Source organism: Phymastichus coffea, unplaced genomic scaffold, assembly GCF_024137745.1.
Source record: "Phymastichus coffea isolate CEN01 unplaced genomic scaffold, Cenicafe_Pcof_1.1 PCOF00055, whole genome shotgun sequence".
In the NCBI taxonomy this organism is placed as follows: Eukaryota; Metazoa; Arthropoda; class Insecta; order Hymenoptera; family Eulophidae; genus Phymastichus; species Phymastichus coffea.
The window spans coordinates 1,435,173-1,447,785 of NW_026706866.1; the positions used below are offsets into that span (position 1 = coordinate 1,435,173).

Genomic DNA, 12,613 nt, shown 5'->3' on the forward strand with positions numbered 1-12,613 from the left:
ACTGGCTGTTTTGCGCGATTTAGCGAGGTTGATGCGGCGACAATAAAGCTTATCTCGGCGCCGGAGCGCAAAAAAATAAGCGTCGAACGCGGCCGGCGGACTGTTACCACTGAGCGAGAGTCGAATGCGCACAAGCGAGTCGCTTATCGCCGAAGACCGCGCTCGTACGCGGAAAATGAAAATCCAGCGCGAGCCGCGCGCGTCACTGCGAAAAACGGTGCTAAAATTAGAAACGCATTTGCGGACAGTTTATGTAACTGTGCGCGCGCGCGCGTGTGTGCCTGGCCGGCCGCGTTAGCATGCGAATGCGCGCCGGCGCGCGGGCATTGAAAATTTATCGGAGCCATTAAAAAAGAGCGCAATATTGGCAGCTGCGCAGTGCAAGTGTGAGTCATGCGGCTGAAGGCGTCGCTAGGAAATTGAGGCGGCAGCGGCGGCGGCGGCCTATAAAACTGTAGTGCGGCGCTGGGATTCGACCCACGCGCGATCGTCGACGGTGCCCGACACGCGGTCCGCGATTCACGAGTCGAGCCGCGCCGCGGCAACCCCACGACACATCAATTTCCTTTCGCACGACTCGCGGTCCAAGCTCCACTCGCGATATCATATTCGCGCTCTCGCCAGCCGTTTAGCCGTATGGGAATCGCCGCGTCCTCGATTTCCGCAGCTGTATCGCCGTCTATCTTCTTGCAATCGCTTCTATTTTCGACTTACTCGCCGGAACTGTCCTTCTTAGCGGCCGTGTCTGCTTGAGATTTATCGCGTTACGACTGCAGTCAAATGGATATTGATTAAACTGAGTTCAGCCGCAAAGCAATTAAACGACCGACAATAAAATACATATTAAAATATATCTCACAGCGGGACGTCAAAACATTCAAGTCACACAAAATGTCTCGTAAAATTAAATCCCATGGTTCTGAAGCTGTTCTCTGAGCTGACTATATAATATGGCTAAAGATAATGGACCGTCATTGTCTCGTATAAAATGTTAATGCTATTTTTCAATTCCACGTGGCGCAGGCAAGTGGAGCTAACTGTGAAAATGATTATGCGATGGGACACCGAAAAAGTGATTACGCGGCATAGGCTAAGATCATTAACATAAAGGAAACGAGGACGATTATCAAATATTTTGAACCGCTTGAGACGGAGCTGCTGAGAGTATTTGCGGACTTTGCGCCGGTCACACTGGTGTCCGTATCGAGAGAGTGGCCGAGCAAACATTAAGTCCTCCCACGCGCTCACGGCCAAATCAAACAATCAGCATGGAAAAGGGGGAGGGCCACGTACGTGTACGTACGCCAAGAGAGCGAGAAGAGAACCCACCTCGTCAAAAAGGTTATCCAGTTCTTTCTTCGGGATCTTCGTCCTCATGCCGGCGACATGCCGGCCGCAAGAGCCCGCAGACTCAGTTCGAAAGCCGAGCGAACCCGGCGTGACTCGCAAATGTCACGCGGCTACGATCCCTTTTGTCTCTCTCCCTCTCTCTTTTTCTCCAAACTTGTTTTTGCCCTGTCTTATTGCCACTTTTTTCTTACTCGCGCGGCCGACAGACAATATAAATAGTCAATGACGCCGGGAGGCGAAGGTCGTGCGAGTGCTAATGCTCACTGTCACTCCATGCAGATTAACACTCTACTCCTCCTCGCATAGCTTCAATTGTCATTTCGATGGACTGCACTTGCCGCGGGCACTCTCTTCTTCGTCCGCTCTTTCGTTCGTTCGCTTCTTTGACATTTCGTTGATGCTTAAAAACTGGTTTCCACTCGGCGCATTACTACAGCATTTTCCCGTCATTGCAACGCTGTTTGACGATTGCATTTTTCGTTCAGTGCTTCAAATATATTGCTACACATCTCGCTTAAGGCGTTATGTGGAAATTAATCGATACGATATTTCATGACACGCGACACGTGAAAATCGCGGAAAGGATGCTAAAGAACGAGCTTGTAAATTTATCAGATTGTTATGTAATACAGCCGATTAATGCTCGTACTGAAAATATATGCGAATTTTTTTTATCGACATTTTTCAGCACTTTTAATCTGATACGAAAGATACAGCACGCTATATAAGAAATATCACAATGATTAATCAGCGAGGAAGGAGTTTCGATAAAATAATATATACTAGCGATTTGTGAGTAGGTTTAACGTGTTTTTACAAAAAGCAAGTCTGTTTGATTATGCAAAGATGTTCAGAAGATTGCATAGCGCACTGTAGAAGAAACGGCTATAAAGATATTAAGGAATTCGATAAATCATCACAAAGAAAAAAGTTGAAGAAAAAAGCGAGGATTGGAGCTAAACAAACGAAAAAGAGAGAAGTATGGATAGTTCGCAGCGAGTTTTGGTCGGCGAATCACAGAAGAGACAAATCTGAGCTAGAGGCGTTCACAGCTTATCTGCTGGCACCTTTTCGGGTCACATTGCGGAACGGTATCGCGTATTAAGTCGGAGAGCGCGCCGCCGACACTTTGCAAGCGGCTACGAAGATTAACTCAATTAGTTTTATCTGGGCGAAGCGTAATGCAAGTGCGATCACGGAATTCGCGGCTTATTTTTTGCTTGCGATCTAATTAATTGGGTCGAGAAAGGCACGTGTGTCCAAAAAAAAGATGGGAGGGGGGGGGGGGGGGGCGTAACAACAATGCTGCGCGAGACGCCGATGGGAAATAACGAGGGATCTAGGATGCTTTTAGACGATGATTCAAATGGAAATTAATGTGTCGTCGCGTTGGATAGATTTCAGTGGAAACCGAGTCTCGCTTTGTTGACGAGCGTAGATGTAAGAGAGCACGTGGCGCGTTTTTCTGGGTATATCGTACATGCAAATCAGCACCAAGAGTATAATCAGATAAAGCTCACGGACTTTTTTTTTTCTCTTTCTTAAGTTCCCCGCGCGATCCGAGCTCTTGGAAATATTCCTGCCGGGGGAGATGGAGAGCGTGCTAATTATTTGATAATATCTCGCGCGCCAAAGCTCATTTATTGAAATAATAAATTAATCGGCGCGTTCAGTGTTGGGCAAGCGGCGGCTCTTGTATCGAATAATCTGTTGTACGGCTCGCCGCCGTCTATTACGACTGATTTATGCGCGCGAATTAATCGTGCTTATTTTTCGCCTTCGGGAGCGCGTTTACTTTCGAGAGAGAGAGAGGACTTCCTCGCGCAAGCGGACGGGGAAAACGAAGACACCGCTTACGTAACGCGAGGCGTCCGGAGCGCCGCGTCGTCTGCTGTCCGCCGCGGTCGTTAATCGCGATCAGCAGCCTCTCGAAGTTCGCGCGGCTCTCCGTGCGCGCGAAAAAAGAAGCGTACGCGCCGCGCTGTCGCTCGCTACGAATAACAGGGCTTACGTAATCGCGAGCCGATCGCAGAGAGCCGCGCGAACTTGGCAGCACGCACGGCGCATATCCGTATATTATATATCGGTGGACGCGCGCGTGACTTTTCGCGGGGCCCGGTCGGTCAGTCGACGTACCCGCGCGTGCTTCCGACACAGACGGGGCTCTTTCTCGCTCGCTCGATGCTCAATTTATCGAGGCGAATGCCAACTCGCCCCTCTGAAATTTATCCGCACCAGCCAGAGCGACAGCAAAACATGTACACGTGTGTGGTTTCGCTACGCTAATTGCTCTCGAGTGTTATAATTGCTGTTTCTGTTTACTCCGCGTCAGGGCCTCTCGGCACAATTTATCAAGTCTTATCAGCTCTATACATCTGATTAGAGCCAAGGATTTCGCTTTTCTACCTGCTAAGTGCGAGCGCGCGAGTACAATTCGTTGCTTGACAGTGAACGTCAAATTGCTTCACAAACGAAACCGTTGCCAGTAAAACGAATCGGCACTAGCAAGCGCAGGCAAATGACGCCAGAATGAAAATAGAGAAGCAAAGTGCGGAGGTGGAGAGAGAAATCGATATCGATGACCATCGACTTACGCCTTTTTTTTCTACGCTGCGGCGCACCTCTCACTTTGGACGCCGGAAGCTGCACAGTTATGAAAGATTGCTACGATTTTCAAACTCAATACCCGCTACTTCGTTCCTCTTTTTTTTCTTTTTTTTTTTCTTTTTATTACGTGGCTCATCGGAATCATTCGCAAGCGATCGATGAAAGGCGTATTCCAGCATCACAGTTGTCACGTTATTGACCGCAGTATCAGCGTCGGATAAATTTATCTGCCATCATTTCAGAGACCCGAAAGACGAAATACCGCGCCTTTATCTCTGTGAATAAATACACTGTAGATTGTAAATTTGATGAACGGCCGCAGTGCGGAAAAAAACAGGACGAGTTTTTAAAGAGAAAACACGAATCGAGCCAAAGAAGCGAGTTGTCATAGGTATTTTTAGGAACAATTTGCGTCAAACAGCCTTGCAATGTCGACAATATCTAGCGCACGAGCTGCTCGTTAATTGAGCAAGCGGCGTGCTCTTCGTTTTTTTCGAATTCGAAACCATTGGCGCGCGGCACTTCACCACTGATTCGCGCGGCACAAATCAAAACATTGGCACTTTCTGGCGGCAGGAGGTGTGGGTCACTCGTTCGTCGGAGCAGAGAACGCGTCGGCGAGATCGCACAGAAAAAAAGGAAGGGAAAAAAAAAAATGCGGCGCGCACAGAACAGAACAGACGAAGACAGGGGGCCACTTGTCAGAGGCGGCGCGGAAAAAAGAAGTACCCGCGCGCGCGTCTTGTCGAATGTTGTTCTCACGGTTAGTTGCCGGTAAAATGCTGCTGGTTACTGAGTGGCGTACGTATCGCGACTGCAGCTCTCGAGGCCGGTCGTCGATGCGCGAGTTGGGCCGGCTTTGTGAGTTTCTCCCTCCTGGCCGCGCGCGCGCGCGCTCCCTCCCGTGCGCTGCGGCTCTGCAGCGAGTCGAGAGCGAGGAGCGCTTTATACCGCGCTCGCATTTTTGCCGGGCTTCCTCTGTTCTCGCAGTTCCGCGGTCCGGTGCAGTCGCCGCGGCAGCTCGACGCGCTACAGGTTCCGATGATCGAAGCTGCGACCGCCAGCTAGCCCGCAGATTAGACGCGGCGAGCCAACCAGCTAGCCAGCCCGAGTCGCCGCACCGGTGGGGGCGGAAGACGTCGAGAGCCTGCACGTCCGTTCTCTCTCTCTCTCTCTCTCTCTCTCTCTCTCTCTCTCTCTTTCGCTGTCTCTCTTTCACTGTTTATTCCGCCGACTTCCTTTTTGTCGTCTCTCGCTCATGAGAGATTATCGTGCGCTGCCAAGATTAAGATTCGAGAGGGGTTGTTGTGTTGTTGCTGCTTTTGCCGTTGTTCTCCTCAAGACTGCGTCCACGCGCGCTCTCATGTATATAGATGAACGATCGTGCGCTAGCTTTTCCAATCTCTACCTATGGCGTCGTTTATGGCGTTTGTGTGTGCCTTTGTACTCGTGTAGTCCTCGCTCCCCTCGTCTCCGCCAAACATTCGAATTATCGAGGCCTCTTCGTTTTTCCAATCCGTTATCCCCTCTCGCGTGTTGGGCCAGTCTTGTCACAATATTCACCGTACAAGGCTCAAGGAATTTCCATCTTTCGATCGTGCGGGTGTCTAGTTTCAGAGGTGAAGCAGGTCTTTATTTTCTGTTTGTGGAAAAAAATTTTATAGACAAATGGAGGAATAACTGTGTCCACGTGTGAGGTAAATTGTTCAGTGGTAACAACCGCGATCGGTCAGACGCAGTAGCTTCAATTCTTTAACGGATCCCTTGGTAATTGACTTTTTTTTCGACTGACTACACCGTGCAACGGCAGCGTTCAATTTTTACGTTCGATCGATCGATCGCGAGAACCTTCAAAGCGTGTCCATGGGATTTTGACCAGTCACGCCAATTCACTTCTGTAATCTTGTCCATATTTTCGATACATTTGGATAATTGATCGCCCGAAAAAAAAAAAGTTAATAATCGATTGACAAGTATGCAACTCCCGTAATACAATAAAAGTGTCACGAGAATTACGGCGCAATTGCTCTCACGCGTGCAATTATCCTCGGGTCTCGAGTATCGCAGCAACGAACTCTCCCCGAATCTCTATCTGAACAAGCTGTCATTTATTCGAGAATTGACCCGGAGCCAGTAACTGGAAAGCTACAGTCGACGCAGTAATTTAATTAACAAAGCCGACGATGCTGCGCCAACGGAAGCATTGCCATGGGCAAAGAATAGCCTAGTCGGAAGCTCAGCAATGAAACTATCGTGGCTCCCCGTGGCGATCAAGTTATACGAACGGCTGGTAATTTCAAAAGCACTCAAATTGTAGGGCGCACTTGCCGACAAGCTCGAGTGAGGTGCAGGTCGCGCGAGTTGGCACGGGATCGAATCGATCATCGGATCAACTCTTTTTCTGGGCCATGATTGATCTTCCCGCGTAGGAGGAGGGGGGGGGGGCAGAGGATTGATGATGAGTCGATCGCGTAATACTTGCTGCACGCACAACCCGATCAAGCTCATTTGATTATGAATAATGCACGAGGACGTAGAAGCTGAATGCGCGCGAGATCGCATGCCCAAGGCCCTTCATGACCTCTATCTATCGTCTTTTATTCCACGCGAGTTGAAAGACCTGCCTGCATCCTGTCCGAGTGTCGCGGGCTATTTTTTGCGATTGCTCAGTTTGTCGACTCACTAGTCGAATCGCAATATATACTTTGCTGAAAATTCAAAGAACAGCGCTTCTAGTGGACGCCCGATCATTCCAATAACTTTCGATCTAATCGGATTTTCTAACGCGATTCCGGAGTATCTTATCTTTCGTTATAAGATGCGTAGGTATATAGGTAAAACCATGTCGTGCCCAGGCACCCACACCTGGCATATTCTTTTGCCCAATCAAGATACGACGATAATATATTCGAGTGAAATTTCCGAATGGACTTTTCGTGTCGAGACAAGCAATCAGAATGGATAATAACGATTTTCTGTGAAAAGTCTCTTCTTATCTCGTCAACTTTCTGCCAATGCTTAACTCACGTCTTGCGGCCTGCTAATGTTAAAGTATAATCTTTTTATCGCCCTATAAATGCCTGCGCGCGTTATAAATGTCAGGCCTCATGGGAACATCGCGACTGGTGAGCTCCAGAAAATCGATATAAGACGATACGTGATATTCGCGGCCGCATAAATTCGAAAGTGCCGGAATATGAAAATGAGCGCAGCACGTAAAAATGTCCATCAAGCGAGATTTCTCATTAGTCGAAGCGGCAAAAAAATAACCGAAAATGAAAACGGTCTAGCCGAGTAATATCGGTAAAGGGTTAGAGAGCCGCGCGCAGCAAGGTACTGCTCTTCCCCTGTTAGCACGAGTCTTTAAGCGCACTAAACAACAGAACTCGCGAGAGCGGAGCGGCCCTGGAGTGGAGTGGGAGGATAGGTCTGCGGTGCAGCTTTGGCGCATCCACGTAATATCTGTGTCCCCACAAAAGATAGAAAGTCGCAAGCAGGCAGCTCATGGCGTACGTGGCTCGCGCCCACGAGCGCGCGTCGAAGCGCACAAAGCCTGGAAAGAAGAGGAGGAGGAGGAGGAGGAAGAGGAGGAATGGACTGCGTGTCCCACGGCTCAGCCGCGCACTCTCTAAACGAGTATAGTTTAACCACGCCACCAACGTGCAAACACAACGCCGGCGGACGTCTCCAGGCTTTGTCTTGTCCTCTGCTGTGTGCACGATTCTCGGCTCTGCTCGCCAGTAGACGCAGCGTCAAATTCGCTTTGATGTGCGAGAGAGCAAACCTCGGAGATTAGCACGACGTAGCCCGGATAGCTCCGTTAATGTGTAGCGACAGTCAATAGCCCTCCGCTGCTCCCTCGCCGCGACCCCGATGTAAACTCTCGTGAAGGCAACCGCGTGCACCTGCTGGCCGACATGGCCACTGCCCAAGCCGATAACAACGGAGATGGCGAACAACGAGCGCGGAAATCTTGGCCTTCCAGCCGTTCTCGCGCGCGCAAAACTCGGTCATTCCCGGCGAAGCCATTATTACGCCAAAGCGGCCCGCTCGTAAAATCGGTCCGCGCCGCGGCTCCGTGCGTGCCGCTGCGCGCCCGTGCGCCGCGGCTTTATCATTAAAACGCGCGCGCGCCTTCGTGTGCGCCTCGCTATTTATGACGCGCGTTGCGCCGGACTCGCTGCGAGCACGCGCGACTCCGCGAAGCAATCGCGCGCCACCGATATGGAAACTACGGCGGACGATAGCATTCGGAAGACCGTCATATCAAGAGACACGTGCGCAGTCGACAGCTGTTCCGCCGATGCGACCAGAGCTAATAGATTCTCGTGGCACTATCGGTTTCTAATCGCATGCCGGTACACGGGAACAAACACGCCGAAAGCACACGGCGCTCCACGACGCGCTCAATAGAATTCAGATAAAAAGTCGTCGATCGTCGAGAGTCTGGGTGGCTACACGTCTAGGCGCACGGCGCTACCCGGCTAAATATTAATGGGCACGATCTCGGTTTATCGGAGTCGATCGGCGGCCGCGCCGCGAGCACGCGGCAGACCGGCGATGGAGCGCGAGTTTGCATGGATGCGCTCCGCGCGCACAAAGCCCAGCCACCTATACCTATGCTCTCGTGCGACTGTACGGGCTCTCGGAGAACCGTGCTTTAGCGATGTACGAGGGGCAACATCGGCCGATCGAACGTCCGTCGGTTATGGGATCACCTACAATTCTCGCCCTCGTGTCATTTTGCCAGCGCTTGCCTTTTTGAAAGCATCGATTGTTCCGCGCCTGTCTGGAGTAGCGCGGAAACAACAGCTCGTAAATCCATGAAAATGAATGGAACTTACGCGATGAAGACAGTTAATGCTGTGGAATGAGGTTCTTTGTGACTCACCTGTGAACAATATAAATATTTCTCAATCAATCAAATGCAAATAAATCAACTCTTGTGTGCTACTACCATGCGGTAAGAGATTACAAAGAATGCGCTAGCCTACAACTATTGGATATAGGGATGTTACAAGTATGGCGAAGACAGACTTTATAGTAAAGCAAACAGTACGCGATGTTCGGAGCGCTATCTTGAGAAAAAGGCTGTTTAGAGCGAGCCCTGAGAATCACTTAGCATAGCGGGAGGCTTTTGGAGCAGATCGGCTATTTGTTCAGGCCAGCTCGAGTGCGAGGCAGCGGGAGCGCGTACGTGCATACGCGCGAGCTACAATTAGGGGAAAACATCTCGCTGGAGATTATTCAAATTTATGCGCGCGCTCTTCTCTCTCCCTCGGTATATAGCCCCGAAGGTGCGTGGCCGATCTCGGTGCGCGCGCGCCCGTGTGCACGGGGTATGGAGGTCAGCGGCCCGCCAAGGCTAATTAAACCCGATAGAAATCCTCCCCCGTGTCCGGCTATAAAAGCCACTCTCCTGAGAGATCGATAAGGCGAGCCGAACTCGTCCTACCCGCTGCATTCCGCTCGGCACTCGCGCGATAAGCTTTAACATACTGACCCAAATGGACACCGAGATTATATAGCCTTCCACCTATTTTCTATCTCAAAGTCGAAGAGCCTCGACTGTTAAGGACTCATCGGACAGACACTCGTCGACTTTAGTTTTACGGCCCTCGTACTCGTAAATTTTCGCCGTTTCTATGCCCACAGCTGCAGGTAAGAAGTTGTGCCTTTTATATCGGCGACGGCTTTTCCTGCCAGCGAGACTTTATGCAGATTGCTTGCTTTCCGAACAGAGCCCATTGCGAGGGGGCATGCCCATTTCCCATAAATTAGCGCGTCGCAGTGGCTGGCCGGAAGGAATCCCAAAAGTAATAACCGAAACGCGATTGGTTATCTTATGTTCGGAAGTTGGACAAATTGGCGCGCACTATTCCCCGTTCTATAACGTGGTGAAATAAGACAAGCCGGCCCGCACGGCGAGAATCGTTACTCGGCAAAGGGAGAAGATGCTGCATCGCAGCATCGGAGACCGAGAGAGAGGGAGTGCGAGGTTGTTCTGGTAGCGGCGCGCTCGTTCAAGGTCGCCGAGCTCGAGAACGCGCCGACAGACACACGCCCATTCTGTATTGCGCCGCGGCGAATCTGCTGCCGGGCGGTGATGCAAGTCGCGGCCGTAAAGCGCAAAGCGCACGGCCAGTATATTACAGATTTACGATGTCGGCCGGCTTTCCCGCTTATTAGTATATATATACATCTCTTTGTGCCTCGTGTTCTTTGCGTCTCAGTCTCCAGACGGAAGCGCGGCGCTCTCCCGTGCGCCTTTGGCCGCGTCCTAACGTGCGCTCGATCGTCGATTCTCGATCGGTGGATACGCGACTGCCGGGGCAATTAGCAGCGGCCCACCTGCAATTAGCAATTATCCTCGGTCTGGGCTGTAACGGAACCCAAACGCGAACACGTAATAAACGTGAGATGTGCAAATCGCATACGAACCCCGGGCCCATGGCCAACCACCTTTTTTTGCCCTGCCGTCGCATCTCCAACAAAGCTCGTCCAACTTATTCGCGCGCAAACTGTTATTCGTTTTTCTTTTCCTTTTATTATGCGCCGCTAATTGCTTCTTTTGTTGTTCGCCGAATAACGTAATGAATTCATATGCGCTTCGGCCCTTCGATAATTTACGCAGCAATGTTACGCTGGGACGAATAAATCGCGCGCCACTTTTATGCGAGGCGCATTACCCAAGGCGATGCTTGCAATCAACGACGCTCGCGCTTTCGTACAGCAGATACTGGCTATTATTATTCCACAGCAGTGCCTTCCGACCGTCTCCAAGAATCCATCTTCACACCCGCTTGGGCCAAAAGTCGACGCTTCATTGCTCCCATTCAGCCCGGACACGGGACGACGCCGCGAAGAAAAAAAGACAAGCATCGAACACGAGCTTAATTAATTCACGAGCGGATTGGCGGGTCGATGGGAAAATCCAAAGAGTTGGCCTTTGCTACTACCGTCCCGCCGCCTAAAATAATCGTTTGATTTTGCGAGAAAATCAATTCCGGCAAACAGATTGAAAGACTGAAAAACGCTCGATCAGAGAATCGTTCCCTCGGGTGCTGGTTCTCTGCACTACGGGTGTAGCTCATTACTCGAACGTTAAATAAATGCCACGCCACTCGCTTGTTCCTCGCGCGCGCGCGCGCGCCTTGATTCTTTTCATGGCGCGGCTGTAAATTGGCGGCGCACCGCCTGGAGGCTCGGCACAACGATAATATCCGCCGCGCTAATGCTGATTGCGATCCGAGGATGCACTTAAACGCCTCTAACAGCCGAGGATCACGAGTAGGCGATATTGGGAGAGGAGCTTCGCGCGGCCAGTGGCTACTATGTCCAGCCAGATTATCCTTTAAGCCGGGGCTTTGGTTTGCCAGTGCATAAAGCATCACGCGCTGGCACTTACTTACTGCCACAGTGATTTTTCGATATGGCACGCAGAATTTTCTTTGGCGCGAGCACAATCGAGTGGTGCGATGCTCGCGGCATGTGTCTATAACAATCAATAAACAGTATATCACGCCGTGAAAGCTTGGCTTTCGTATTGGCCTGATAGAAAAATGACCTCGATTACGAGAGACCGGCTGGTATTGAAGATTATTCAACAATTTATTTCTTGCTGGCCACTTTTTGCTTGGCATTCCCGCTACGAACGCGAGATCGAAAGTCTCTCGAGAGCAGTTGGATCGGATTGACTCGGCTCTGCTGCGAAGGAAAAAGCCGAATATAAAGCTCGAATGGAAATCGAGAGGGAGAGCCTAATTCGCCTCGTCAAGGAGCTACGCTCGGCTAGCACGAATTAGTTGCTCACGATTGAACATTTTAATTTGAACAGACCGGCGGCGACGGCAGTCGTGAGAAGAACGGCTATTATGCGCAGCCAGTCGAACACGCAGCAAAACAATTTGATGCGATTAGAGCTTACATGCCGAACTGGCGGCGCCGAGCTGTCCGTTTACCGTCAAATTTCGGACCTCCCGTCTGGTCGTAATGGAGTCACGAATCACAACCGCTTCGGCTCTGACACGCATCGCCTTTGCTTCCACCGATAGCCAACTGTTTTTCTTTGGCACTTTTGAACTTTGTATTTGATCGAACGCGCGGATGGTATGGTGAATCAGGACGCGACGTTTGAAAATGGATGATAACCGACCGCCTCGATAAATATTACAACTTACTCCTTGGTAATTACGAGTGTTGGACTTTTCAGTGAATTGCTCGAGCGGAGTAGTTCATAAATCTTCATCGTCGAGAGTTGGCGACGGGCAACGACTTATCCGAGAGTCTGGAGCAAGGGCAGCCACTTATTTTAGTGAGAGAGGCGCGCGCTGCAGGAAGAAACTTGGAGATGCGGATAAATGTGCATCGGGAAAGAGAGAGAGAGAGAGAGAGAGAGAGCGCAAGGAAGCGCAAGAGTTTGCGCCCATACTCCATACCTCGGCGCTGCACCAATTGATCAATAGCTCTTTCTTTAAGTTGAGAGGAATGCGATTATGCCCTGGTCTTTCTCTTTATAAATCAGCGCGTCGCCTTGCAGTTAATCGAGAAAAGTACTCGGCCAAGTGATATAATGCATTGCACTGGCTTGATCGTCTTGGATAAATAGCATCACGAATATTGAGATTTCACTCGGCGAAAATCGCTCGTTGCGAGG

The 12,613-nt window shown here is 50.6% G+C and overlaps 1 protein-coding gene across 2 annotated transcripts in view; it reads right to left on the reverse strand.

Moving 5' to 3' along the window:
• Nucleotides 1–12,613, reverse strand: part of LOC131666005 (tensin-1) — a 109,098-nt gene that overhangs the window by 47,817 nt on the left and 48,668 nt on the right. The window lies entirely within an intron of this gene.